Source organism: Loxodonta africana, chromosome 12 (genome assembly GCF_030014295.1).
Source record: "Loxodonta africana isolate mLoxAfr1 chromosome 12, mLoxAfr1.hap2, whole genome shotgun sequence".
In the NCBI taxonomy this organism is placed as follows: domain Eukaryota; kingdom Metazoa; phylum Chordata; class Mammalia; order Proboscidea; family Elephantidae; genus Loxodonta; species Loxodonta africana.
Genome location: NC_087353.1, coordinates 20,660,724 through 20,688,498, shown reverse-complemented (window position 1 = coordinate 20,688,498; position 27,775 = coordinate 20,660,724).

Sequence of the window (27,775 nt, the reverse complement as noted above, 5' to 3'; positions counted from 1 at the left end):
CTTTTTTCTTTTCGCTTTGCATTTTTTGCTCTTTTGTTTTGTTGTTTTGCTTTTTACCTTGTCTTCTCTTGCCTTTTTCCCAGGTCTTTTTGCCTTTTTCTTGTGTTTTTGTGTTTTTTCCTTGTCTTTTTCCATTTTTTTCCTTTGCTTTTTGCCTTTTCTCTTGCTTTTTGCCTCGTCTTTTTCCCGTTTGACCTTGCCTTTTTCATTGCCTTTTATCCTTTATGATTTACCTTTTTGCCTTTTTACTGTATTGCCTTGCCTTTTTCCCTTTTTGTCTTCCCTTTTTGCCTTTTCCCTTTTCGATGTATTGTACCTTTTTGCCTTGTCTTTTGACTTTTTGCCATGTCTTTTGACTTTTTGCTATGTCTTTTGACTTTTTGCCACTTTGCCTTTTTCCGTTTGCCTTATCTTTTTGCCTTTTTGTCCTTTTGCCTTGCCTTTTTGCCTTCACTTTTCCCCTTCCGTTTTAGCCTTTTTGCCTTTGGCCTTGTGTTTTTGACTTTTTCACTTTTTTGCCTTTTTCCCTTATCAGTTTGCCTTTTTGCTCTTTTGCCTTGCCTTTTTTCTTTTTGCTTTGCATTTTGTCCTTTTTGCCTTTTTACCTTGTCTTGCATTGCCCTTTTCCCTGGTCTTTTTGTATTTTTTCTTGTGTTTTGCCTTTTCTCTTGCCTTTTTGCCTTGTCTTTTTCCTGTTTTACCTTGTATTTTTCATTGCCTTTTATCCTTTATGATTTGCCTTATTGTCTTTTTACAGGTTTGCCTTCCCTTTTTGCCGTTTTACCATATTACCTTTCCTTTTTGCCTTTTTGTCTTTTCCCTTTTTGCCTTGCATTTTTCCCTTTTTGCCTTGTCTTTTGACTTTTTGCCTCTTTACCTTTTTTCCGTTTGCCTTATCTGTTTGCCTTTTTGGCCTTTTGCCTTGCCTTTTTGCTTTGCCTTTTCCCTTTTTGCCTTCCCTTTTTGCCTTCCCTTGATTGCCTTCCCTTTTGGCTTTTTGCCTTGTCTTTTTCACTTTTTCCCTCTTTGCCTTTTTTCTTTTTGCATTATGTCTTTGCTTTTTTGCCCTTTTGCCTTCCTTTTTGCCTTTTTTTCCTTGCCTTTATTCCTTTTTGCCTTGCCTTTTTTCTTTTTGCTTTGCATTTTGTCCTTTTTGCTTTTTGTTTTGCCATTTTGTTTACCCTTGTTTTGCCTTGCCTTTTCCCTTTTTGCCTTTTTCCCTGGCGTTTTTGCCTTTTTTTCTTGTCTTTTTCCCTTTTGACTTGCCTTTTCGCCTGGAAATTTTCCCATTTTACCTTGCCTTTTTCATTGCCTTTTGCCTTTATGATTTGCCTTTTTGCCTTTTTACCAGTTTGCCTTCCCTTTTTGCCTTTTTACTGTATTGCCTTGTCTTTTGCCTTATGTTTTGCATTTTTCCTTTTTGCTTTCTCATTGCATTTTACCTTTTTGCCTTGTCTTTTGACTTTTTTCCACTTTGCCTTTTTTCCATTTCCTTTATCTATTTGGCTTTTTGTCCTTTTGCCTTCCCCTTTTGGCTTTTTCTTTTTGCCTTGCCTTTTTTCCCTCCCTTATTACCTTTTTACTGTATTGCCTTGCCTTTTTGCCTTTTCCTGTTTTCGTTGTATTTTACCTTTTACCTTCTCTTTTGACTTTTCTCTCTTTGCCTTTTTTCCATTTGCCTTATCTTTTTGCCTTTTTGTCCTTTTGCCTTGCCTCTTTGCCTGTTTGCCTAGCCTTTTTCCCTTCCTTTTTAGCTTTTTGCCTTGTCTTTTAGACTTTCTGGTTTTGCTTTTTATCCTTTTTGCTTACCTTTTTGTCTTTTTGCCCTTTTGCCTTGCCTTTTACCTTTTTTCCTTGTCTTTATTCCTTTTTGCCTTTTTTCTTTTTGCCTTGCCTTTTTGCCTTTTTAGTTTATCTCTTTCCTTTTTTGCCTTTCTACCTTGCCTTGCCTTTTTCCCTTTTTGCCTTTTCCCTGGGCTTTTTGCCTTTTTCCCTTGTCATTTAGTCTTTTTCCCATTTTGCATTTCCTTTTTGACTTCTGTCTTGCCTTTTTGCCCTGAATTTTTACATTTTCACCTTGCTTTTTTCATTGCTTTTTTGCCTTTATGACTTGCCTTTTTGCCTTTTTCCTGGTTTGCCTTCCCGTTTTCCCTTTTACCACATGGCCTTGCCTTTTGGCCTTTATTTCTTGCCCATTTGCCTTGTTTTACCTTTTTTCCTTGCCTTTTGACTTTTTGCCTTTTTGCCTTTTTTCTGCTTGCCTTACCATTTTGCCTTTTTGTCCTTTTCGCCTTGCCTTTTTCCCTTGTATTTTGGCTTTTATCCATTTTAACTTTTGCCTTATTTCTTTTCCTGTTTGCATTTTTCCATTGCCTTTTTGCCTTTTTGCTTTGTCTTTAGACTTTATTCCTTTCCTTGCATTGACTTTTGGCCTTTTTCCTTTTTTCCCTTTTCTTTCCTTGCTTTGCATTTTTGCCTTTTTGCCTTGAACTTGTCTTTTGACTTTTTGCCTCGTTTTTTTCCCTTTTTCCCTGTTATTTTTGCCTTTTTTCCTTTTTGCCTTTTGTTTTCCCTCTTTTCCTTGACATTTTCCCTTTTAACCTTGCATTTTTCATTCCCTTTTCACATTTATGACTTGCCTTTTTGCCTTTTTACCGGTTTGCCTTCCTTTTTGATTTTTTATCAGATTGCCTTGCCGTTTTTGCTTTTTGCCTTGCATTTTACCTTTTTCCCTTGCCTTTCAACTTTTTGCCCCTTTACCTTTTTCCAGTTTGTCTTACCTTTTTGAGTTTTTGTCCTTTTGCCTTGCCATTTTGCTTTTTTGCCTTTTACCTTCCGTTTTTCCTTTATTCTTTTTTGCCTTTTACCTTGATTTGTCTTTTGCCTTTTTGCCTTGCATTTTCCCTTGTCTTTTTGGCTTTTTGCCTTTTTTGATTGACTTTTTCCATTTTAACCTACGCCTTATCTCTTTTAGTGTTTGTATTTTTGCATTGCTTTTTGCTTTGCCTTTTAGCCTTTATTCCTTTCCTTTCATTGCCTATTTCACTTTTTTATATTTTGCCTTTTCCCTTACTTTGCCTTGCTTGGCGTTTTGCCTTTTTCACTTGCCCTGTGTCTGTTAGTACTTCACCAGGTGCTTTCATTCCCCTGGGCAAAAACAAGCCTTCACAATAGCTTAACGCTAACACTGCATACTCGTGCCACTGCCAGAACATGGCTAGCGCAAGGCAGTTCTCTGGAGGAAAACTTCCCTTCACGAAGGGCATATTTGCCGTGCTCACTGCAGGAAAGCGAACCCAAATAAGGTTTTCTAATTCAAACTGCTTTTGTCAGAGGAATGGATGAAGTCCGAGTGTTCTTTCTTTCAGTGAGATACACAAAACCTGAAGTTGCCTCTGAGCTCTGTTCTTGGCAAATACCTGAAATTGACATTCATTCAGGTGGGAAAAGACATGGCTTTGCTAGGACTTCTCTATGTACTGTGTTTTCCCTGTATCTCACCGTGCCAACAGTATCTCTTCAGGACAACACTACATAGGATTTACTCTGCCAGGGGAGAGGTTACTGTTTTGTAGTTTGTGCTAGGAAACCTTGCTTTCGCAAGTGCGAATTGACCGAATTCAGGCAGAAAATAGAATACAAAAGGACTTTTTCTCCCTGGATGCTTTCACAATCTCTTAAAGCTAAGATTATGTAGTTGCTCCTTCAGAAGGATAAATCCACTGCTATCTAGTTTTTCAGAAGAAGCCTTGCGTTTGCAAGAGCAAATGAGGAATTCATTGCAGGAAAAAGGAAGGACAAAAAGTTTCTCTCCTTATACCTGTTTTGCTCAGAGGACTGGATGAAGTCAGGGACTTCTCCCTTTCACTGAGAAATGTGCAGGCTGCTGTTGCCTGTGCGCTCTCTTCTTTTGAAAAGAGTCTGCAGTTCCACACTTGGAACCGTGAAAAGCCACCGGGGTCTGTTAAGATTTCCCCAGGCGCTTTGTTTTCCCTGGGCCAAAGCGAGCCTTCACAATAGCTTCACGCTAACACTGCCTACTCGTTCCACTGCCAGAACACGCCTAGCGCAAGGCAGTTCTCCGGGGAAAACTGCCCTTCGCGAAGGGCAGTTTGCCGAGCTCATTGTGGGAAAACGAAACCAAAGGACGGTTTTCTCCTTCTAACTGCTTTCGTCAGAGGAATGGGTGAAGTCACAGTGTTCTTTCTCTCACGGAGATACACACAATCTGATGATGCCTCTGAGCACCGTGCTTTGCAAATACTGAAAGTGACATACATTCATGTGGGGAAACACATGGCTATGCTAGGATTTCTCTAGGCAAAGTGTTTTCCCTGGGCCTCACTCTACCAACAGTATCTCGTCAGGGCAACACGGCATAGGATTTACTCTGCCCGGAGAGAGTTGCGGCTTTGTAGTTTGAGCTAGGGAACCTTGCTTTCGCAAGTGCGAATTGATCGAATTCAGGCAGAACGCAGAAAACGAAAAGGTCTTTTCCCCCTATGTGCTTTCCCAGTCTCTTCAAGCTCAAACTATGTCGTTGCTCCTCTGGAAGGATACGTGCACCGCGAGGTAGTTTTTCAGAAGAAGCCTAGTGTTTCCAAGAGCAAACGAGGAATTCATTGCAGGAAAGAGGAAGGAAAGAAAGTTTCTCTCCTTCTGCCTGCTTTGCTCAGAGGACTGGATGAAGTCAGGGACTTCTCCCTTTCACTGAGAAACGTGCAGGCTGCTGTTGCCTGTGCGCTCTCTTCTTTGGAAAAGAGTCTGCAGTTCCACACGTGGAACCGTGAAAAGCCACCGGGGTCTGTTAAGATTTCCCCAGGCGCTTTGTTTTCCCTGGGCCAAAGCGAGCCTTGACAATAGCTTCACGCTAACACTGCCTACTCGTTCCACTGTCAGAACACGCCTAGCGCAAGGCAGTTCTCCGGGCAAAACTGCCCTTCGCGAAGGGCAGTTTGCCGAGCTCATTGTGGGAAAACGAAACCAAAGGACGGTTTTCTCCTTCTAACTGCTTTCGTCAGAGGAATGGGTGAAGTCACAGTGTTCTTTCTCTCACGGAGATACACACAATCTGATGTTGCCTCTGAGCTCCGTGCTTTGCAAATACTGAAAGTGACATACATTCATGTGGGGAAACACATGGCTTTGCTAGGATTTCTCTAGGCAAAGTGTTTTCCCTGGGCCTCACTCTACCAACAGTATCTCATCAGGGCAACACGGCATAGGATTTACTCTGCCCGGAGAGAGTTGCGGCTTTGTAGTTTGAGCTAGGGAACCTTGCTTTCGCAAGTGCGAATTGATCGAATTCAGGCAGAACGCAGAAAACGAAAAGGCCTTTTCCCCCTATGTGCTTTCCCAGTCTCTTCAAGCTCAAACTATGTCGTTGCTCCTCTGGAAGGATACGTGCACCGCGAGGTAGTTTTTCAGAAGAAGCCTAGCGTTTGCAAGAGCAAACGAGGAATTCATTGCAGGAAAGAGGAAGGAAAGAAAGTTTCTCTCCTTCTGCCTGCTTTGCTCAGAGGACTGGATGAAGTCAGGGACTCCCTTTCACTGAGAAACGTGCAGGCTGCTGTTGCCTGTGCGCTCTCTTCTTTGGAAAAGAGTCTGCAGTTCCACACTTGGAACCGTGAAAAGCCACCGGGGTCTGTTAAGATTTCCCCAGGCGCTTTGTTTTCCCTGGGCCAAAGCGAGCCTTCACAATAGCTTCACGCTAACACTGCCTACTCGTTCCACTGCCAGAACACGCCTAGCGCAAGGCAGTTCTCCGGGGAAAACTGCCCTTCGCGAAGGGCAGTTTGCCGAGCTCATTGTGGGAAAACGAAACCAAAGGACGGTTTTCTCCTTCTAACTGCTTTCGTCAGAGGAATGGGTGAAGTCACAGTGTTCTTTCTCTCACGGAGATACACACAATCTGATGTTGCCTCTGAGCTCCGTGCTTTGCAAATACTGAAAGTGACATACATTCATGTGGGGAAACACATGGCTTTGCTAGGATTTCTCTAGGCAAAGTGTTTTCCCTGGGCCTCACTCTACCAACAGTATCTCGTCAGGGCAACACGGCATACGATTTACTCTGCCCGGAGAGAGTTGCGGCTTTGTAGTTTGAGCTAGGGAACCTTGCTTTCGCAAGTGCGAATTGATCGAATTCAGGCAGAACGCAGAAAACGAAAAGGCCTTTTCCCCCTATGTGCTTTCCCAGTCTCTTCAAGCTCAAACTATGTCGTTGTTCCTCTGGAAGGATACGTGCACCGCGAGGTAGTTTTTCAGAAGAAGCCTAGCTTTTGCAAGAGCAAACGAGGAATTCATTGCAGGAAAGAGGAAGGAAAGAAAGTTTCTCTCCTTCTGCCTGCTTTGCTCAGAGGACTGGATGAAGTCAGGGACTTCTCCCTTTCACTGAGAAACGTGCAGGCTGCTGTTGCCTGTGCGCTCTCTTCTTTGGAAAAGAGTCTGCAGTTCCACACTTGGAACCGTGAAAAGCCACCGGGGTCTGTTAAGATTTCCCCAGGCGCTTTGTTTTCCCTGGGCCAAAGCGAGCCTTCACAATAGCTTCACGCTAACACTGCCTACTCGTTCCACTGCCAGAACACGCCTAGCGCAAGGCAGTTCTCCGGGGAAAACTGCCCTTCCCGAAGGGCAGTTTGCCGAGCTCATTGTGGGAAAACGAAACCAAAGGACGGTTTTCTCCTTCTAACTGCTTTCGTCAGAGGAATGGGTGAAGTCACAGTGTTCTTTCTCTCACGGAGATACACACAATCTGATGTTGCCTCTGAGCTCCGTGCTTTGCAAATACTGAAAGTGACATACATTCATGTGGGGAAACACATGGCTTTGCTAGGATTTCTCTAGGCAAAGTGTTTTCCCTGGGCCTCACTCTACCAACAGTATCTCGTCAGGGCAACACGGCATAGGATTTACTCTGCCCGGAGAGAGTTGCGGCTTTGTAGTTTGAGCTAGGGAACCTTGCTTTCGCAAGTGCGAATTGATCGAATTCAGGCAGAACGCAGAAAACGAAAAGGCCTTTTCCCCCTATGTGCTTTCCCAGTCTCTTCAAGCTCAAACTATGTCGTTGCTCCTCTGGAAGGATACGTGCACCGCGAGGTAGTTTTTCAGAAGAAGCCTAGCGTTTGCAAGAGCAAACGAGGAATTCATTGCAGGAAAGAGGAAGGAAAGAAAGTTTCTCTCCTTCTGCCTGCTTTGCTCAGAGGACTGGATGAAGTCAGGGACTTCTCCCTTTCACTGAGAAACGTGCAGGCTGCTGTTGCCTGTGCGCTCTCTTCTTTGGAAAAGAGTCTGCGGTTCCACACTTGGAACCGTGAAAAGCCACCGGGGTCTGTTAAGATTTCCCCAGGCGCTTTGTTTTCCCTGGGCCAAAGCGAGCCTTCACAATAGCTTCACGCTAACACTGCCTACTCGTTCCACTGCCAGAACACGGCTAGCGCAAGGCAGTTCTCCGGGGAAAACTGCCCTTCGCGAAGGGCAGTTTGCCGAGCTCATTGTGGGAAAACGAAACCAAAGGACGGTTTTCTCCTTCTAACTGCTTTCGTCACAGGAATGGGTGAAGTCACAGTGTTCTTTCTCTCACGGAGATACACACAATCTGATGTTGCCTCTGAGCTCCGTGCTTTGCAAATACTGAAAGTGACATACATTCATGTGGGGAAACACATGGCTTTGCTAGGATTTCTCTAGGCAAAGTGTTTTCCCTGGGCCTCACTCTACCAACAGTATCTCGTCAGGGCAACACGGCATAGGATTTACTCTGCCCGGAGAGAGTTGCGGCTTTGTAGTTTGAGCTAGGGAACCTTGCTTTCGCAAGTGCGAATTGATCGAATTCAGGCAGAACGCAGAAAACGAAAAGGCCTTTTCCCCCTATGTGCTTTCCCAGTCTCTTCAAGCTCAAACTATGTCGTTGTTCCTCTGGAAGGATACGTGCACCGCGAGGTAGTTTTTCAGAAGAAGCCTAGCTTTTGCAAGAGCAAACGAGGAATTCATTGCAGGAAAGAGGAAGGAAAGAAAGTTTCTCTCCTTCTGCCTGCTTTGCTCAGAGGACTGGATGAAGTCAGGGACTTCTCCCTTTCACTGAGAAACGTGCAGGCTGCTGTTGCCTGTGCGCTCTCTTCTTTGGAAAAGAGTCTGCAGTTCCACACTTGGAACCGTGAAAAGCCACCGGGGTCTGTTAAGATTTCCCCAGGCGCTTTGTTTTCCCTGGGCCAAAGCGAGCCTTCACAATAGCTTCACGCTAACACTGCCTACTCGTTCCACTGCCAGAACACGCCTAGCGCAAGGCAGTTCTCCGGGGAAAACTGCCCTTCGCGAAGGGCAGTTTGCCGAGCTCATTGTGGGAAAACGAAACCAAAGGACGGTTTTCTCCTTCTAACTGCTTTCGTCAGAGGAATGGGTGAAGTCACAGTGTTCTTTCTCTCACGGAGATACACACAATCTGATGATGCCTCTGAGCACCGTGCTTTGCAAATACTGAAAGTGACATACATTCATGTGGGGAAACACATGGCTTTGCTAGGATTTCTCTAGGCAAAGTGTTTTCCCTGGGCCTCACTCTACCAACAGTATCTCGTCAGGGCAACACGGCATAGGATTTACTCTGCCCGGAGAGAGTTGCGGCTTTGTAGTTTGAGCTAGGGAACCTTGCTTTCGCAAGTGCGAATTGATCGAATTCAGGCAGAACGCAGAAAACGAAAAGGCCTTTTCCCCCTATGTGCTTTCCCAGTCTCTTGAAGCTCAAACTATGTCGTTGTTCCTCTGGAAGGATACGTGCACCGCGAGGTAGTTTTTCAGAAGAAGCCTAGCGTTTGCAAGAGCAAACGAGGCATTCATTGCAGGAAAGAGGAAGGAAAGAAAGTTTCTCTCCTTCTGCCTGCTTTGCTCAGAGGACTGGATGAAGTCAGGGACTTCTCCCTTTCACTGAGAAACGTGCAGGCTGCTGTTGCCTGTGCGCTCTCTTCTTTGGAAAAGAGTCTGCAGTTCCACACTTGGAACCGTGAAAAGCCACCGGGGTCTGTTAAGATTTCCCCAGGCGCTTTGTTTTCCCTGGGCCAAAGCGAGCCTTCACAATAGCTTCACGCTAACACTGCGTACTCGTTCCACTGCCAGAACACGCCTAGGGCAAGGCAGTTCTCCGGGGAAAACTGCCCTTCCCGAAGGCCAGTTTGCCGAGCTCATTGTGGGAAAACGAAACCAAAGGACGGTTTTCTCCTTCTAACTGCTTTCGTCAGAGGAATGGGTGAAGTCACAGTGTTCTTTCTCTCACGGAGATACACACAATCTGATGTTGCCTCTGAGCTCCGTGCTTTGCAAATACTGAAAGTGACATACATTCATGTGGGGAAACACATGGCTTTGCTAGGATTTCTCTAGGCAAAGTGTTTTCCCTGGGCCTCACTCTACCAACAGTATCTCGTCAGGGCAACACGGCATAGGATTTACTCTGCCCGGAGAGAGTTGCGGCTTTGTAGTTTGAGCTAGGGAACCTTGCTTTCGCAAGTGCGAATTGATCGAATTCAGGCAGAACGCAGAACACGAAAAGTTCTTTTCCCCCTATGTGCTTTCCCAGTCTCTTCAAGCTCAAACTATGTCGTTGCTCCTCTGGAAGGATACGTGCACCGCGAGATAGTTTTTCAGAAGAAGCCTAGCTTTTGCAAGAGCAAACGAGGAATTCATTGCAGGAAAGAGGAAGGAAAGAAAGTTTCTCTCCTTCTGCCTGCTTTGCTCAGAGGACTGGATGAAGTCAGGGACTTCTCCCTTTCACTGAGAAACGTGCAGGCTGCTGTTGCCTGTGCGCTCTCTTCTTTGGAAAAGAGTCTGCAGTTCCACACTTGGAACCGTGAAAAGCCACCGGGGTCTGTTAAGATTTCCCCAGGCGCTTTGTTTTCCCTGGGCCAAAGCGAGCCTTCACAATAGCTTCACGCTAACACTGCCTACTCGTTCCACTGCCAGAACACGCCTAGCGCAAGGCAGTTCTCCGGGGAAAACTGCCCTTCCCGAAGGCCAGTTTGCCGAGCTCATTGTGGGAAAACGAAACCAAAGGATGGTTTTCTCCTTCTAACTGCTTTCGTCAGAGGAACGGGTGAAGTCACAGTGTTCTTTCTCTCACGGAGATACACACAATCTGATGTTGCCTCTGAGCTCCGTGCTTTGCAAATACTGAAAGTGACATACATTCATGTGGGGAAACACATGGCTTTGCTAGGATTTCTCTAGGCAAAGTGTTTTCCCTGGGCCTCACTCTACCAACAGTATCTCATCAGGGCAACACGGCATACGATTTACTCTGCCCGGAGAGAGTTGCGGCTTTGTAGTTTGAGCTAGGGAACCTTGCTTTCGCAAGTGCGAATTGATCGAATTCAGGCAGAACGCAGAAAACGAAAAGGCCTTTTCCCCCTATGTGCTTTCCCAGTCTCTTCAAGCTCAAACTATGTCGTTGCTCCTCTGGAAGGATACGTGCACCGCGAGGTAGTTTTTCAGAAGAAGCCTAGCGTTTGCAAGAGCAAACGAGGAATTCATTGCAGGAAAGAGGAAGGAAAGAAAGTTTCTCTCCTTCTGCCTGCTTTGCTCAGAGGACTGGATGAAGTCAGGGACTTCTCCCTTTCACTGAGAAACGTGCAGGCTGCTGTTGCCTGTGCGCTCTCTTCTTTGGAAAAGAGTCTGCAGTTCCACACTTGGAACCGTGAAAAGCCACCGGGGTCTGATAAGATTTCCCCAGGCGCTTTGTTTTCCCTGGGCCAAAGCGAGCCTTCACAATAGCTTCACGCTAACACTGCCTACTCGTTCCACTGTCAGAACACGGCTAGCGCAAGGCAGTTCTCCGGGGAAAACTGCCCTTCGCGAAGGGCAGTTTGCCGAGCTCATTGTGGGAAAACGAAACCAAAGGACGGTTTTCTCCTTCTAACTGCTTTCATCAGAGGAATGGGTGAAGTCACAGTGTTCTTTCTCTCACGGAGATACACACAATCTGATGTTGCCTCTGAGCTCCGTGCTTTGCAAATACTGAAAGTGACATACATTCATGTGGGGAAACACATGGCTTTGCTAGGATTTCTCTAGGCAAAGTGTTTTCCCTGGGCCTCACTCTACCAACAGTATCTCGTCAGGGCAACACGGCATAGGATTTACTCTGCCGGGAGAGAGTTGCGGCTTTGTAGTTTGAGCTAGGGAACCTTGCTTTCGCAAGTGCGAATTGATCGAATTCAGGCAGAACGCAGAAAACGAAAAGGCCTTTTCCCCCTATGTGCTTTCCCAGTCTCTTCAAGCTCAAACTATGTCGTTGCTCCTCTGGAAGGATACCTGCACCGCAAGGTAGTTTTTCAGAAGAAGCCTAGCGTTTGCAAGAGCAAACGAGGAATTCATTGCAGGAAAGAGGAAGGAAAGAAAGTTTCTCTCCTTCTGCCTGCTTTGCTCAGAGGACTGGATGAAGTCAGGGACTTCTCCCTTTCACTGAGAAACGTGCAGGCTGCTGTTGCCTGTGCGCTCTCTTCTTTGGAAAAGAGTCTGCAGTTCCACACTTGGAACCGTGAAAAGCCACCGGGGTCTGTTAAGATTTCCCCAGGCGCTTTGTTTTCCCTGGGCCAAAGCGAGCCTTCACAATAGCTTCACGCTAACACTGCCTACTCGTTCCACTGTCAGAACACGGCTAGCGCAAGGCAGTTCTCCGGGGAAAACTGCCCTTCGCGAAGGGCAGTTTGCCGAGCTCATTGTGGGAAAACGAAACCAAAGGACGGTTTTCTCCTTCTAACTGCTTTCGTCAGAGGAATGGGTGAAGTCACAGTGTTCTTTCTCTCACGGAGATACACACAATCTGATGTTGCCTCTGAGCTCCGTGCTTTGCAAATACTGAAAGTGACATACATTCATGTGGGGAAACACATGGCTTTGCTAGGATTTCTCTAGGCAAAGTGTTTTCCCTGGGCCTCACTCTACCAACAGTATCTCGTCAGGGCAACACGGCATAGGATTTACTCTGCCCGGAGAGAGTTGCGGCTTTGTAGTTTGAGCTAGGGAACCTTGCTTTCGCAAGTGCGAATTGATCGAATTCAGGCAGAACGCAGAAAACGAAAAGGCCTTTTCCCCCTATGTGCTTTCCCAGTCTCTTCAAGCTCAAACTATGTCGTTGCTCCTCTGGAAGGATACGTGCACCGCGAGGTAGTTTTTCAGAAGAAGCCTAGCGTTTGCAAGAGCAAACGAGGAATTCATTGCAGGAAAGAGGAAGGAAAGAAAGTTTCTCTCCTTCTGCCTGCTTTGCTCAGAGGACTGGATGAAGTCAGGGACTTCTCCCTTTCACTGAGAAACGTGCAGGCTGCTGTTGCCTGTGCGCTCTCTTCTTTGGAAAAGAGTCTGCAGTTCCACACTTGCAACCGTGAAAAGCCACCGGGGTCTGTTAAGATTTCCCCAGGCGCTTTGTTTTCCCTGGGCCAAAGCGAGCCTTCCCAATAGCTTCACGCTAACACTGCCTACTCGTTCCACTGTCAGAACACGGCTAGCGCAAGGCAGTTCTCCGGGGAAAACTGCCCTTCGCGAAGGGCAGTTTGCCGAGCTCATTGTGGGAAAACGAAACCAAAGGACGGTTTTCTCCTTCTAACTGCTTTCGTCAGAGGAATGGGTGAAGTCACAGTGTTCTTTCTCTCACGGAGATACACACAATCTGATGTTGCCTCTGAGCTCCGTGCTTTGCAAATACTGAAAGTGACATACATTCATGTGGGGAAACACATGGCTTTGCTAGGATTTCTCTAGGCAAAGTGTTTTCCCTGGGCCTCACTCTACCAACAGTATCTCGTCAGGGCAACACGGCATAGGATTTACTCTGCCCGGAGAGAGTTGCGGCTTTGTAGTTTGAGCTAGGGAACCTTGCTTTCGCAAGTGCGAATTGATCGAATTCAGGCAGAACGCAGAACACGAAAAGTTCTTTTCCCCCTATGTGCTTTCCCAGTCTCTTCAAGCTCAAACTATGTCGTTCCTCCTCTGGAAGGATACGTGCACCGCGAGATAGTTTTTCAGAAGAAGCCTAGCTTTTGCAAGAGCAAACGAGGAATTCATTGCAGGAAAGAGGAAGGAAAGAAAGTTTCTCTCCTTCTGCCTGCTTTGCTCAGAGGACTGGATGAAGTCAGGGACTTCTCCCTTTCACTGAGAAACGTGCAGGCTGCTGTTGCCTGTGCGCTCTCTTCTTTGGAAAAGAGTCTGCAGTTCCACACTTGCAACCGTGAAAAGCCACCGGGGTCTGTTAAGATTTCCCCAGGCGCTTTGTTTTCCCTGGGCCAAAGCGAGCCTTCACAATAGCTTCACGCTAACACTGCCTACTCGTTCCACTGCCAGAACACGCCTAGCGCAAGGCAGTTCTCCGGGGAAAACTGCCCTTCGCGAAGGGCAGTTTGCCGAGCTCATTGTGGGAAAACGAAACCAAAGGATGGTTATCTCCTTCTAACTGCTTTCGTCAGAGGAACGGGTGAAGTCACAGTGTTCTTTCTCTCACGGAGATACACACAATCTGATGTTGCCTCTGAGCTCCGTGCTTTGCAAATACTGAAAGTGACATACATTCATGTGGGGAAACACATGGCTTTGCTAGGATTTCTCTAGGCAAAGTGTTTTCCCTGGGCCTCACTCTACCAACAGTATCTCATCAGGGCAACACGGCATACGATTTACTCTGCCCGGAGAGAGTTGCGGCTTTGTAGTTTGAGCTAGGGAACCTTGCTTTCGCAAGTGCGAATTGATCGAATTCAGGCAGAACGCAGAAAACGAAAAGGTCTTTTCCCCCATGTGCTTTCCCAGTCTCTTCAAGCTCAAACTATGTCGTTGCTCCTCTGGAAGGATACGTGCACCGCGAGGTAGTTTTTCAGAAGAAGCCTAGCGTTTGCAAGAGCAAACGAGGAATTCATTGCAGGAAAGAGGAAGGAAAGAAAGTTTCTCTCCTTCTGCCTGCTTTGCTCAGAGGACTGGATGAAGTCAGGGGCTTCTCCCTTTCACTGAGAAACGTGCAGGCTGCTGTTGCCTGTGCGCTCTCTTCTTTGGAAAAGAGTCTGCAGTTCCACACTTGGAACCGTGAAAAGCCACCGGGGTCTGTTAAGATTTCCCCAGGCGCTTTGTTTTCCCTGGGCCAAAGCGAGCCTTCACAATAGCTTCACGCTAACACTGCCTACTCGTTCCACTGCCAGAACACGCCTAGCGCAAGGCAGTTCTCCGGGGAAAACTGCCCTTCCCGAAGGCCAGTTTGCCGAGCTCATTGTGGGAAAACGAAACCAAAGGACGGTTTTCTCCTTCTAACTGCTTTCGTCAGAGGAACGGGTGAAGTCACAGTGTTCTTTCTCTCACGGAGATACACACAATCTGATGTTGCCTCTGAGCTCCGTGCTTTGCAAATACTGAAAGTGACATACATTCATGTGGGGAAACACATGGCTTTGCTAGGATTTCTCTAGGCAAAGTGTTTTCCCTGGGCCTCACTCTACCAACAGTATCTCGTCAGGGCAACACGGCATAGGATTTACTCTGCCCGGAGAGAGTTGCGGCTTTGTAGTTTGAGCTAGGGAACCTTGCTTTCACAAGTGCGAATTGATCGAATTCAGGCAGAACGCAGAAAACGAAAAGGCCTTTTCCCCCTATGTGCTTTCCCAGTCTCTTCAAGCTCAAACTATGTCGTTGCTCCTCTGGAAGGATACGTGCACCGCGAGGTAGTTTTTCAGAAGAAGCCTAGCTTTTGCAAGAGCAAACGAGGAATTCATTGCAGGAAAGAGGAAGGAAAGAAAGTTTCTCTCCTTCTGCCTGCTTTGCTCAGAGGACTGGATGAAGTCAGGGACTTCTCCCTTTCACTGAGAAACGTGCAGGCTGCTGTTGCCTGTGCGCTCTCTTCTTTGGAAAAGAGTCTGCAGTTCCACACTTGGAACCGTGAAAAGCCACCGGGGTCTGTTAAGATTTCCCCAGGCGCTTTGTTTTCCCTGGGCCAAAGCGAGCCTTCACAATAGCTTCACGCTAACACTGCCTACTGGTTCCACTGTCAGAACATGGCTAGCGCAAGGCAGTTCTCCGGGGAAAACTGCCCTTCGCGAAGGGCAGTTTGCCGAGCTCATTGTGGGAAAACGAAACCAAAGGACGGTTTTCTCCTTCTAACTGCTTTCATCAGAGGAATGGGTGAAGTCACAGTGTTCTTTCTCTCACGGAGATACACACAATCTGATGTTGCCTCTGAGCTCCGTGCTTTGCAAATACTGAAAGTGACATACATTCATGTGGGGAAACACATGGCTTTGCTAGGATTTCTCTAGGCAAAGTGTTTTCCCTGGGCCTCACTCTACCAACAGTATCTCGTCAGGGCAACACGGCATAGGATTTACTCTGCCGGGAGAGAGTTGCGGCTTTGTAGTTTGAGCTAGGGAACCTTGCTTTCGCAAGTGCGAATTGATCGAATTCAGGCAGAACGCAGAAAACGAAAAGGTCTTTTCCCCCATGTGCTTTCCCAGTCTCTTCAAGCTCAAACTATGTCGTTGCTCCTCTGGAAGGATACGTGCACCGCGAGGTAGTTTTTCAGAAGAAGCCTAGCGTTTGCAAGAGCAAATGAGGTATTCATTGCAGGAAAGAGGAAGGAAAGAAAGTTTCTCTCCTTCTGCCTGCTTTGCTCAGAGGACTGGATGAAGTCAGGGACTTCTCCCTTTCACTGAGAAACGTGCAGGCTGCTGTTGCCTGTGCGCTCTCTTCTTTGGAAAAGAGTCTGCAGTTCCACACTTGGAACCGTGAAAAGCCACCGGGGTCTGTTAAGATTTCCCCAGGCGCTTTGTTTTCCCTGGGCCAAAGCGAGCCTTCACAATAGCTTCACGCTAACACTGCCTACTCGTTCCACTGCCAGAACACGCCTAGCGCAAGGCAGTTCTCCGGGGAAAACTGCCCTTCGCGAAGGGCAGTTTGCCGAGCTCATTGTGGGAAAACGAAACCAAAGGATGGTTATCTCCTTCTAACTGCTTTCGTCAGAGGAACGGGTGAAGTCACAGTGTTCTTTCTCTCACGGAGATACACACAATCTGATGTTGCCTCTGAGCTCCGTGCTTTGCAAATACTGAAAGTGACATACATTCATGTGGGGAAACACATGGCTTTGCTAGGATTTCTCTAGGCAAAGTGTTTTCCCTGGGCCTCACTCTACCAACAGTATCTCATCAGGGCAACACGGCATACGATTTACTCTGCCCGGAGAGAGTTGCGGCTTTGTAGTTTGAGCTAGGGAACCTTGCTTTCGCAAGTGCGAATTGATCGAATTCAGGCAGAACGCAGAACACGAAAAGGTCTTTTCCCCCATGTGCTTTCCCAGTCTCTTCAAGCTCAAACTATGTCGTTGCTCCTCTGGAAGGATACGTGCACCGCGAGGTAGTTTTTCAGAAGAAGCCTAGCGTTTGCAAGAGCAAACGAGGAATTCATTGCAGGAAAGAGGAAGGAAAGAAAGTTTCTCTCCTTCTGCCTGCTTTGCTCAGAGGACTGGATGAAGTCAGGGGCTTCTCCCTTTCACTGAGAAACGTGCAGGCTGCTGTTGCCTGTGCGCTCTCTTCTTTGGAAAAGAGTCTGCAGTTCCACACTTGGAACCGTGAAAAGCCACCGGGGTCTGTTAAGATTTCCCCAGGCGCTTTGTTTTCCCTGGGCCAAAGCGAGCCTTCACAATAGCTTCACGCTAACACTGCCTACTCGTTCCACTGCCAGAACACGCCTAGCGCAAGGCAGTTCTCCGGGGAAAACTGCCCTTCGCGAAGGGCAGTTTGCCGAGCTCATTGTGGGAAAACGAAACCAAAGGATGGTTATCTCCTTCTAACTGCTTTCGTCAGAGGAACGGGTGAAGTCACAGTGTTCTTTCTCTCACGGAGATACACACAATCTGATGTTGCCTCTGAGCTCCGTGCTTTGCAAATACTGAAAGTGACATACATTCATGTGGGGAAACACATGGCTTTGCTAGGATTTCTCTAGGCAAAGTGTTTTCCCTGGGCCTCACTCTACCAACAGTATCTCATCAGGGCAACACGGCATACGATTTACTCTGCCCGGAGAGAGTTGCGGCTTTGTAGTTTGAGCTAGGGAACCTTGCTTTCGCAAGTGCGAATTGATCGAATTCAGGCAGAACGCAGAAAACGAAAAGGTCTTTTCCCCCATGTGCTTTCCCAGTCTCTTCAAGCTCAAACTATGTCGTTGCTCCTCTGGAAGGATACGTGCACCGCGAGGTAGTTTTTCAGAAGAAGCCTAGCGTTTGCAAGAGCAAACGAGGAATTCATTGCAGGAAAGAGGAAGGAAAGAAAGTTTCTCTCCTTCTGCCTGCTTTGCTCAGAGGACTGGATGAAGTCAGGGGCTTCTCCCTTTCACTGAGAAACGTGCAGGCTGCTGTTGCCTGTGCGCTCTCTTCTTTGGAAAAGAGTCTGCAGTTCCACACTTGGAACCGTGAAAAGCCACCGGGGTCTGTTAAGATTTCCCCAGGCGCTTTGTTTTCCCTGGGCCAAAGCGAGCCTTCACAATAGCTTCACGCTAACACTGCCTACTCGTTCCACTGCCAGAACACGCCTAGCGCAAGGCAGTTCTCCGGGGAAAACTGCCCTTCCCGAAGGCCAGTTTGCCGAGCTCATTGTGGGAAAACGAAACCAAAGGACGGTTTTCTCCTTCTAACTGCTTTCGTCAGAGGAACGGGTGAAGTCACAGTGTTCTTTCTCTCACGGAGATACACACAATCTGATGTTGCCTCTGAGCTCCGTGCTTTGCAAATACTGAAAGTGACATACATTCATGTGGGGAAACACATGGCTTTGCTAGGATTTCTCTAGGCAAAGTGTTTTCCCTGGGCCTCACTCTACCAACAGTATCTCGTCAGGGCAACACGGCATAGGATTTACTCTGCCCGGAGAGAGTTGCGGCTTTGTAGTTTGAGCTAGGGAACCTTCCTTTCACAAGTGCGAATTGATCGAATTCAGGCAGAACGCAGAAAACGAAAAGGCCTTTTCCCCCTATGTGCTTTCCCAGTCTCTTCAAGCTCAAACTATGTCGTTGCTCCTCTGGAAGGATACGTGCACCGCGAGGTAGTTTTTCAGAAGAAGCCTAGCTTTTGCAAGAGCAAACGAGGAATTCATTGCAGGAAAGAGGAAGGAAAGAAAGTTTCTCTCCTTCTGCCTGCTTTGCTCAGAGGACTGGATGAAGTCAGGGACTTCTCCCTTTCACTGAGAAACGTGCAGGCTGCTGTTGCCTGTGCGCTCTCTTCTTTGGAAAAGAGTCTGCAGTTCCACACTTGGAACCGTGAAAAGCCACCGGGGTCTGTTAAGATTTCCCCAGGCGCTTTGTTTTCCCTGGGCCAAAGCGAGCCTTCACAATAGCTTCACGCTAACACTGCCTACTGGTTCCACTGTCAGAACATGGCTAGCGCAAGGCAGTTCTCCGGGGAAAACTGCCCTTCGCGAAGGGCAGTTTGCCGAGCTCATTGTGGGAAAACGAAACCAAAGGACGGTTTTCTCCTTCTAACTGCTTTCATCAGAGGAATGGGTGAAGTCACAGTGTTCTTTCTCTCACGGAGATACACACAATCTGATGTTGCCTCTGAGCTCCGTGCTTTGCAAATACTGAAAGTGACATACATTCATGTGGGGAAACACATGGCTTTGCTAGGATTTCTCTAGGCAAAGTGTTTTCCCTGGGCCTCACTCTACCAACAGTATCTCGTCAGGGCAACACGGCATAGGATTTACTCTGCCGGGAGAGAGTTGCGGCTTTGTAGTTTGAGCTAGGGAACCTTGCTTTCGCAAGTGCGAATTGATCGAATTCAGGCAGAACGCAGAAAACGAAAAGGTCTTTTCCCCCATGTGCTTTCCCAGTCTCTTCAAGCTCAAACTATGTCGTTGCTCCTCTGGAAGGATACGTGCACCGCGAGGTAGTTTTTCAGAAGAAGCCTAGCGTTTGCAAGAGCAAATGAGGTATTCATTGCAGGAAAGAGGAAGGAAAGAAAGTTTCTCTCCTTCTGCCTGCTTTGCTCAGAGGACTGGATGAAGTCAGGGACTTCTCCCTTTCACTGAGAAACGTGCAGGCTGCTGTTGCCTGTGCGCTCTCTTCTTTGGAAAAGAGTCTGCAGTTCCACACTTGGAACCGTGAAAAGCCACCGGGGTCTGTTAAGATTTCCCCAGGCGCTTTGTTTTCCCTGGGCCAAAGCGAGCCTTCACAATAGCTTCACGCTAACACTGCCTACTCGTTCCACTGCCAGAACACGCCTAGCGCAAGGCAGTTCTCCGGGGAAAACTGCCCTTCGCGAAGGGCAGTTTGCCGAGCTCATTGTGGGAAAACGAAACCAAAGGATGGTTATCTCCTTCTAACTGCTTTCGTCAGAGGAACGGGTGAAGTCACAGTGTTCTTTCTCTCACGGAGATACACACAATCTGATGTTGCCTCTGAGCTCCGTGCTTTGCAAATACTGAAAGTGACATACATTCATGTGGGGAAACACATGGCTTTGCTAGGATTTCTCTAGGCAAAGTGTTTTCCCTGGGCCTCACTCTACCAACAGTATCTCATCAGGGCAACACGGCATACGATTTACTCTGCCCGGAGAGAGTTGCGGCTTTGTAGTTTGAGCTAGGGAACCTTGCTTTCGCAAGTGCGAATTGATCGAATTCAGGCAGAACGCAGAACACGAAAAGGTCTTTTCCCCCATGTGCTTTCCCAGTCTCTTCAAGCTCAAACTATGTCGTTGCTCCTCTGGAAGGATACGTGCACCGCGAGGTAGTTTTTCAGAAGAAGCCTAGCGTTTGCAAGAGCAAACGAGGAATTCATTGCAGGAAAGAGGAAGGAAAGAAAGTTTCTCTCCTTCTGCCTGCTTTGCTCAGAGGACTGGATGAAGTCAGGGGCTTCTCCCTTTCACTGAGAAACGTGCAGGCTGCTGTTGCCTGTGCGCTCTCTTCTTTGGAAAAGAGTCTGCAGTTCCACACTTGGAACCGTGAAAAGCCACCGGGGTCTGTTAAGATTTCCCCAGGCGCTTTGTTTTCCCTGGGCCAAAGCGAGCCTTCACAATAGCTTCACGCTAACACTGCCTACTCGTTCCACTGCCAGAACACGCCTAGCGCAAGGCAGTTCTCCGGGGAAAACTGCCCTTCCCGAAGGCCAGTTTGCCGAGCTCATTGTGGGAAAACGAAACCAAAGGACGGTTTTCTCCTTCTAACTGCTTTCGTCAGAGGAACGGGTGAAGTCACAGTGTTCTTTCTCTCACGGAGATACACACAATCTGATGTTGCCTCTGAGCTCCGTGCTTTGCAAATACTGAAAGTGACATACATTCATGTGGGGAAACACATGGCTTTGCTAGGATTTCTCTAGGCAAAGTGTTTTCCCTGGGCCTCACTCTACCAACAGTATCTCGTCAGGGCAACACGGCATAGGATTTACTCTGCCCGGAGAGAGTTGCGGCTTTGTAGTTTGAGCTAGGGAACCTTGCTTTCACAAGTGCGAATTGATCGAATTCAGGCAGAACGCAGAAAACGAAAAGGTCTTTTCCCCCATGTGCTTTCCCAGTCTCTTCAAGCTCAAACTATGTCGTTGCTCCTCTGGAAGGATACGTGCACCGCGAGGTAGTTTTTCAGAAGAAGCCTAGCGTTTGCAAGAGCAAATGAGGAATTCATTGCAGGAAAGAGGAAGGAAAGAAAGTTTCTCTCCTTCTGCCTGCTTTGCTCAGAGGACTGGATGAAGTCAGGGACTTCTCCCTTTCACTGAGAAACGTGCAGGCTGCTGTTGCCTGTGCGCTCTCTTCTTTGGAAAAGAGTCTGCAGTTCCACACTTGGAACCGTGAAAAGCCACCGGGGTCTGTTAAGATTTCCCCAGGCGCTTTGTTTTCCCTGGGCCAAAGCGAGCCTTCACAATAGCTTCACGCTAACACTGCCTACTCGTTCCACTGTCAGAACACGGCTAGCGCAAGGCAGTTCTCCGGGGAAAACTGCCCTTCCCGAAGGGCAGTTTGCTGAGCTCATTGTGGGAAAACGAAACCAAAGGACGGTTTTCTCCTTCTAACTGCTTTCGTCAGAGGAATGGGTGAAGTCACAGTGTTCTTTCTCTCACGGAGATACACACAATCTGATGTTGCCTCTGAGCTCCGTGCTTTGCAAATACTGAAAGTGACATACATTCATGTGGGGAAACACATGGCTTTGCTAGGATTTCTCTAGGCAAAGTGTTTTCCCTGGGCCTCACTCTACCAACAGTATCTCGTCAGGGCAACACGGCATAGGATTTACTCTGCCCGGAGAGAGTTGCGGCTTTGTAGTTTGAGCTAGGGAACCTTGCTTTCGCAAGTGCGAATTGATCGAATTCAGGCAGAACGCAGAACACGAAAAGTTCTTTTCCCCCTATGTGCTTTCCCAGTCTCTTCAAGCTCAAACTATGTCGTTGCTCCTCTGGAAGGATACGTGCACCGCGAGGTAGTTTTTCAGAAGAAGCCTAGTGTTTGCAAGAGCAAACGAGGAATTCATTGCAGGAAAGAGGAAGGAAAGAAAGTTTCTCTCCTTCTGCCTGCTTTGCTCAGAGGACTGGATGAAGTCAGGGGCTTCTCCCTTTCACTGAGAAACGTGCAGGCTGCTGTTGCCTGTGCGCTCTCTTCTTTGGAAAAGAGTCTGCAGTTCCACACTTGGAACCGTGAAAAGCCACCGGGGTCTGTTAAGATTTCCCCAGGCGCTTTGTTTTCCCTGGGCCAAAGCGAGCCTTCACAATAGCTTCACGCTAACACTGCCTACTCGTTCCACTGTCAGAACACGCCTAGCGCAAGGCAGTTCTCCGGGGAAAACTGCCCTTCGCGAAGGGCAGTTTTCCGAGCTCATTGTGGGAAAACGAAACCAAAGGACGGTTTTCTCCTTCTAACTGCTTTCGTCAGAGGAATGGGTGAAGTCACAGTGTTCTTTCTCTCACGGAGATACACACAATCTGATGTTGCCTCTGAGCTCCGTGCTTTGCAAATACTGAAAGTGACATACATTCATGTGGGGAAACACATGGCTTTGCTAGGATTTCTCTAGGCAAAGTGTTTTCCCTGGGCCTCACTCTACCAACAGTATCTCGTCAGGGCAACACGGCATAGGATTTACTCTGCCCGGAGAGAGTTGCGGCTTTGTAGTTTGAGCTAGGGAACCTTGCTTTCGCAAGTGCGAATTGATCGAATTCAGGCAGAACGCAGAAAACGAAAAGGCCTTTTCCCCCTATGTGCTTTCCCAGTCTCTTCAAGCTCAAACTATGTCGTTGCTCCTCTGGAAGGATACGTGCACCGCGAGGTAGTTTTTCAGAAGAAGCCTAGCTTTTGCAAGAGCAAACGAGGAATTCATTGCAGGAAAGAGGAAGGAAAGAAAGTTTCTCTCCTGCCTGCTTTGCTCAGAGGACTGGATGAAGTCAGGGGCTTCTCCCTTTCACTGAGAAACGTGCAGGCTGCTGTTGCCTGTGCGCTCTCTTCTTTGGAAAAGAGTCTGCAGTTCCACACTTGGAACCGTGAAAAGCCACCGGGGTCTGTTAAGATTTCCCCAGGCGCTTTGTTTTCCCTGGGCCAAAGCGAGCCTTCACAATAGCTTCACGCTAACACTGCCTACTCGTTCCACTGTCAGAACACGCCTAGCGCAAGGCAGTTCTCCGGGGAAAACTGCCCTTCCCGAAGGGCAGTTTGCCGAGCTCATTGTGGGAAAACGAAACCAAAGGACGGTTTTCTCCTTCTAACTGCTTTCGTCAGAGGAACGGGTGAAGTCACAGTGTTCTTTCTCTCACGGAGATACACACAATCTGATGTTGCCTCTGAGCTCCGTGCTTTGCAAATACTGAAAGTGACATACATTCATGTGGGGAAACACATGGCTTTGCTAGGATTTCTCTAGGCAAAGTGTTTTCCCTGGGCCTCACTCTACCAACAGTATCTCGTCAGGGCAACACGGCATAGGATTTACTCTGCCCGGGGAGAGTTGCGGCTTTGTAGTTTGAGCTAGGGAACCTTGCTTTCGCAAGTGCGAATTGATCGAATTCAGGCAGAACACAGAAAACGAAAAGGCCTTTTCCCCCTATGTGCTTTCCCAGTCTCTTCAAGCTCAAACTATGTCGTTGCTCCTCTGGAAGGATACGTGCACCGCGAGGTAGTTTTTCAGAAGAAGCCTAGCTTTTGCAAGAGCAAACGAGGAATTCATTGCAGGAAAGAGGAAGGAAAGAAAGTTTCTCTCCTTCTGCCTGCTTTGCTCAGAGGACTGGATGAAGTCAGGGACTTCTCCCTTTCACTGAGAAACGTGCAGGCTGCTGTTGCCTGTGCGCTCTCTTCTTTGGAAAAGAGTCTGCAGTTCCACACTTGGAACCGTGAAAAGCCACCGGGGTCTGTTAAGATTTCCCCAGGCGCTTTGTTTTCCCTGGGCCAAAGCGAGCCTTCACAATAGCTTCACGCTAACACTGCCTACTCGTTCCACTGCCAGAACACGCCTAGCGCAAGGCAGTTCTCCGGGGAAAACTGCCCTTCGCGAAGGGCAGTTTGCCGAGCTCATTGTGGGAAAACGAAACCAAAGGATGGTTTTCTCCTTCTAACTGCTTTCGTCAGAGGAACGGGTGAAGTCACAGTGTTCTTTCTCTCACGGAGATACACACAATCTGATGTTGCCTCTGAGCTCCGTGCTTTGCAAATACTGAAAGTGACATACATTCATGTGGGGAAACACATGGCTTTGCTAGGATTTCTCTAGGCAAAGTGTTTTCCCTGGGCCTCACTCTACCAACAGTATCTCGTCAGGGCAACACGGCATACGATTTACTCTGCCCGGAGAGAGTTGCGGCTTTGTAGTTTGAGCTAGGGAACCTTGCTTTCGCAAGTGCGAATTGATCGAATTCAGGCAGAACGCAGAAAACGAAAAGGTCTTTTCCCCCATGTGCTTTCCCAGTCTCTTCAAGCTCAAACTATGTCGTTGCTCCTCTGGAAGGATACGTGCACCGCGAGGTAGTTTTTCAGAAGAAGCCTAGCGTTTGCAAGAGCAAACGAGGAATTCATTGCAGGAAAGAGGAAGGAAAGAAAGTTTCTCTCCTTCTGCCTGCTTTGCTCAGAGGACTGGATGAAGTCAGGGACTTCTCCCTTTCACTGAGAAACGTGCAGGCTGCTGTTGCCTGTGCGCTCTCTTCTTTGGAAAAGAGTCTGCAGTTCCACACTTGGAACCGTGAAAAGCCACCGGGGTCTGTTAAGATTTCCCCAGGCGCTTTGTTTTCCCTGGGCCAAAGCGAGCCTTCACAATAGCTTCACGCTAACACTGCCTACTCGTTCCACTGCCAGAACACGCCTAGCGCAAGGCAGTTCTCCGGGCAAAACTGCCCTTCCCGAAGGCCAGTTTGCCGAGCTCATTGTGGGAAAACGAAACCAAAGGACGGTTTTCTCCTTCTAACTGCTTTCGTCAGAGGAATGGGTGAAGTCACAGTGTTCTTTCTCTCACGGAGATACACACAATCTGATGTTGCCTCTGAGCTCCGTGCTTTGCAAATACTGAAAGTGACATACATTCATGTGGGGAAACACATGGCTTTGCTAGGATTTCTCTAGGCAAAGTGTTTTCCCTGGGCCTCACTCTACCAACAGTATCTCGTCAGGGCAACACGGCATAGGATTTACTCTGCCCGGAGAGAGTTGCGGCTTTGTAGTTTGAGCTAGGGAACCTTGCTTTCGCAAGTGCGAATTGATCGAATTCAGGCAGAACGCAGAACACGAAAAGTTCTTTTCCCCCTATGTGCTTTCCCAGTCTCTTCAAGCTCAAACTATGTCGTTGCTCCTCTGGAAGGATACGTGCACCGCGAGATAGTTTTTCAGAAGAAGCCTAGCTTTTGCAAGAGCAAACGAGGAATTCATTGCAGGAAAGAGGAAGGAAAGAAAGTTTCTCTCCTTCTGCCTGCTTTGCTCAGAGGACTGGATGAAGTCAGGGACTTCTCCCTTTCACTGAGAAACGTGCAGGCTGCTGTTGCCTGTGCGCTCTCTTCTTTGGAAAAGAGTCTGCAGTTCCACACTTGCAACCGTGAAAAGCCACCGGGGTCTGTTAAGATTTCCCCAGGCGCTTTGTTTTCCCTGGGCCAAAGCGAGCCTTCACAATAGCTTCACGCTAACACTGCCTACTCGTTCCACTGCCAGAACACGCCTAGCGCAAGGCAGTTCTCCGGGGAAAACTGCCCTTCGCGAAGGGCAGTTTGCCGAGCTCATTGTGGGAAAACGAAACCAAAGGATGGTTATCTCCTTCTAACTGCTTTCGTCAGAGGAACGGGTGAAGTCACAGTGTTCTTTCTCTCACGGAGATACACACAATCTGATGTTGCCTCTGAGCTCCGTGCTTTGCAAATACTGAAAGTGACATACATTCATGTGGGGAAACACATGGCTTTGCTAGGATTTCTCTAGGCAAAGTGTTTTCCCTGGGCCTCACTCTACCAACAGTATCTCGTCAGGGCAACACGGCATAGGATTTACTCTGCCGGGAGAGAGTTGCGGCTTTGTAGTTTGAGCTAGGGAACCTTGCTTTCGCAAGTGCGAATTGATCGAATTCAGGCAGAACGCAGAAAACGAAAAGGCCTTTTCCCCCTATGTGCTTTCCCAGTCTCTTCAAGCTCAAACTATGTCGTTGCTCCTCTGGAAGGATACGTGCACCGCGAGGTAGTTTTTCAGAAGAAGCCTAGCGTTTGCAAGAGCAAATGAGGAATTCATTGCAGGAAAGAGGAAGGAAAGAAAGTTTCTCTCCTTCTGCCTGCTTTGCTCAGAGGACTGGATGAAGTCAGGGACTTCTCCCTTTCACTGAGAAACGTGCAGGCTGCTGTTGCCTGTGCGCTCTCTTCTTTGGAAAAGAGTCTGCAGTTCCACACTTGGAACCGTGAAAAGCCACCGGGGTCTGATAAGATTTCCCCAGGCGCTTTGTTTTCCCTGGGCCAAAGCGAGCCTTCACAATAGCTTCACGCTAACACTGCCTACTCGTTCCACTGTCAGAACACGCCTAGCGCAAGGCAGTTCTCCGGGGAAAACTGCCCTTCCCGAAGGCCAGTTTGCTGAGCTCATTGTGGGAAAACGAAACCAAAGGACGGTTTTCTCCTTCTAACTGCTTTCGTCAGAGGAATGGGTGAAGTCACAGTGTTCTTTCTCTCACGGAGATACACACAATCTGATGTTGCCTCTGAGCTCCGTGCTTTGCAAATACTGAAAGTGACATACATTCATGTGGGGAAACACATGGCTTTGCTAGGATTTCTCTAGGCAAAGTGTTTTCCCTGGGCCTCACTCTACCAACAGTATCTCGTCAGGGCAACACGGCATAGGATTTACTCTGCCCGGAGAGAGTTGCGGCTTTGTAGTTTGAGCTAGGGAACCTTGCTTTCGCAAGTGCGAATTGATCGAATTCAGGCAGAACGCAGAACACGAAAAGTTCTTTTCCCCCTATGTGCTTTCCCAGTCTCTTCAAGCTCAAACTATGTCGTTGCTCCTCTGGAAGGATACGTGCACCGCGAGGTAGTTTTTCAGAAGAAGCCTAGCGTTTGCAAGAGCAAACGAGGAATTCATTGCAGGAAAGAGGAAGGAAAGAAAGTTTCTCTCCTTCTGCCTGCTTTGCTCAGAGGACTGGATGAAGTCAGGGGCTTCTCCCTTTCACTGAGAAACGTGCAGGCTGCTGTTGCCTGTGCGCTCTCTTCTTTGGAAAAGAGTCTGCAGTTCCACACTTGGAACCGTGAAAAGCCACCGGGGTCTGTTAAGATTTCCCCAGGCGCTTTGTTTTCCCTGGGCCAAAGCGAGCCTTCACAATAGCTTCACGCTAACACTGCCTACTGGTTCCACTGCCAGAACACGCCTAGCGCAAGGCAGTTCTCCGGGGAAAACTGCCCTTCGCGAAGGGCAGTTTGCCGAGCTCATGGTGGGAAAACGAAACCAAAGGATGGTTTTCTCCTTCTAACTGCTTTCGTCAGAGGAACGGGTGAAGTCACAGTGTTCTTTCTCTCACGGAGATACACACAATCTGATGTTGCCTCTGAGCTCCGTGCTTTGCAAATACTGAAAGTGACATACATTCATGTGGGGAAACACATGGCTTTGCTAGGATTTCTCTAGGCAAAGTGTTTTCCCTGGGCCTCACTCTACCAACAGTATCTCGTCAGGGCAACACGGCATAGGATTTACTCTGCCCGGAGAGAGTTGCGGCTTTGTAGTTTGAGCTAGGGAACCTTGCTTTCGCAAGTGCGAATTGATCGAATTCAGGCAGAACGCAGAAAACGAAAAGGTCTTTTCCCCCATGTGCTTTCCCAGTCTCTTCAAGCTCAAACTATGTCGTTGCTCCTCTGGAAGGATACGTGCACCGCGAGGTAGTTTTTCAGAAGAAGCCTAGCGTTTGCAAGAGCAAACGAGGAATTCATTGCAGGAAAGAGGAAGGAAAGAAAGTTTCTCTCCTTCTGCCTGCTTTGCTCAGAGGACTGGATGAAGTCAGGGACTTCTCCCTTTCACTGAGAAACGTGCAGGCTGCTGTTGCCTGTGCGCTCTCTTCTTTGGAAAAGAGTCTGCAGTTCCACACTTGGAACCGTGAAAAGCCACCGGGGTCTGTTAAGATTTCCCCAGGCGCTTTGTTTTCCCTGGGCCAAAGCGAGCCTTCACAATAGCTTCACGCTAACACTGCCTACTCGTTCCACTGCCAGAACACGCCTAGCGCAAGGCAGTTCTCCGGGGAAAACTGCCCTTCCCGAAGGCCAGTTTGCCGAGCTCATTGTGGGAAAACGAAACCAAAGGACGGTTTTCTCCTTCTAACTGCTTTCGTCAGAGGAACGG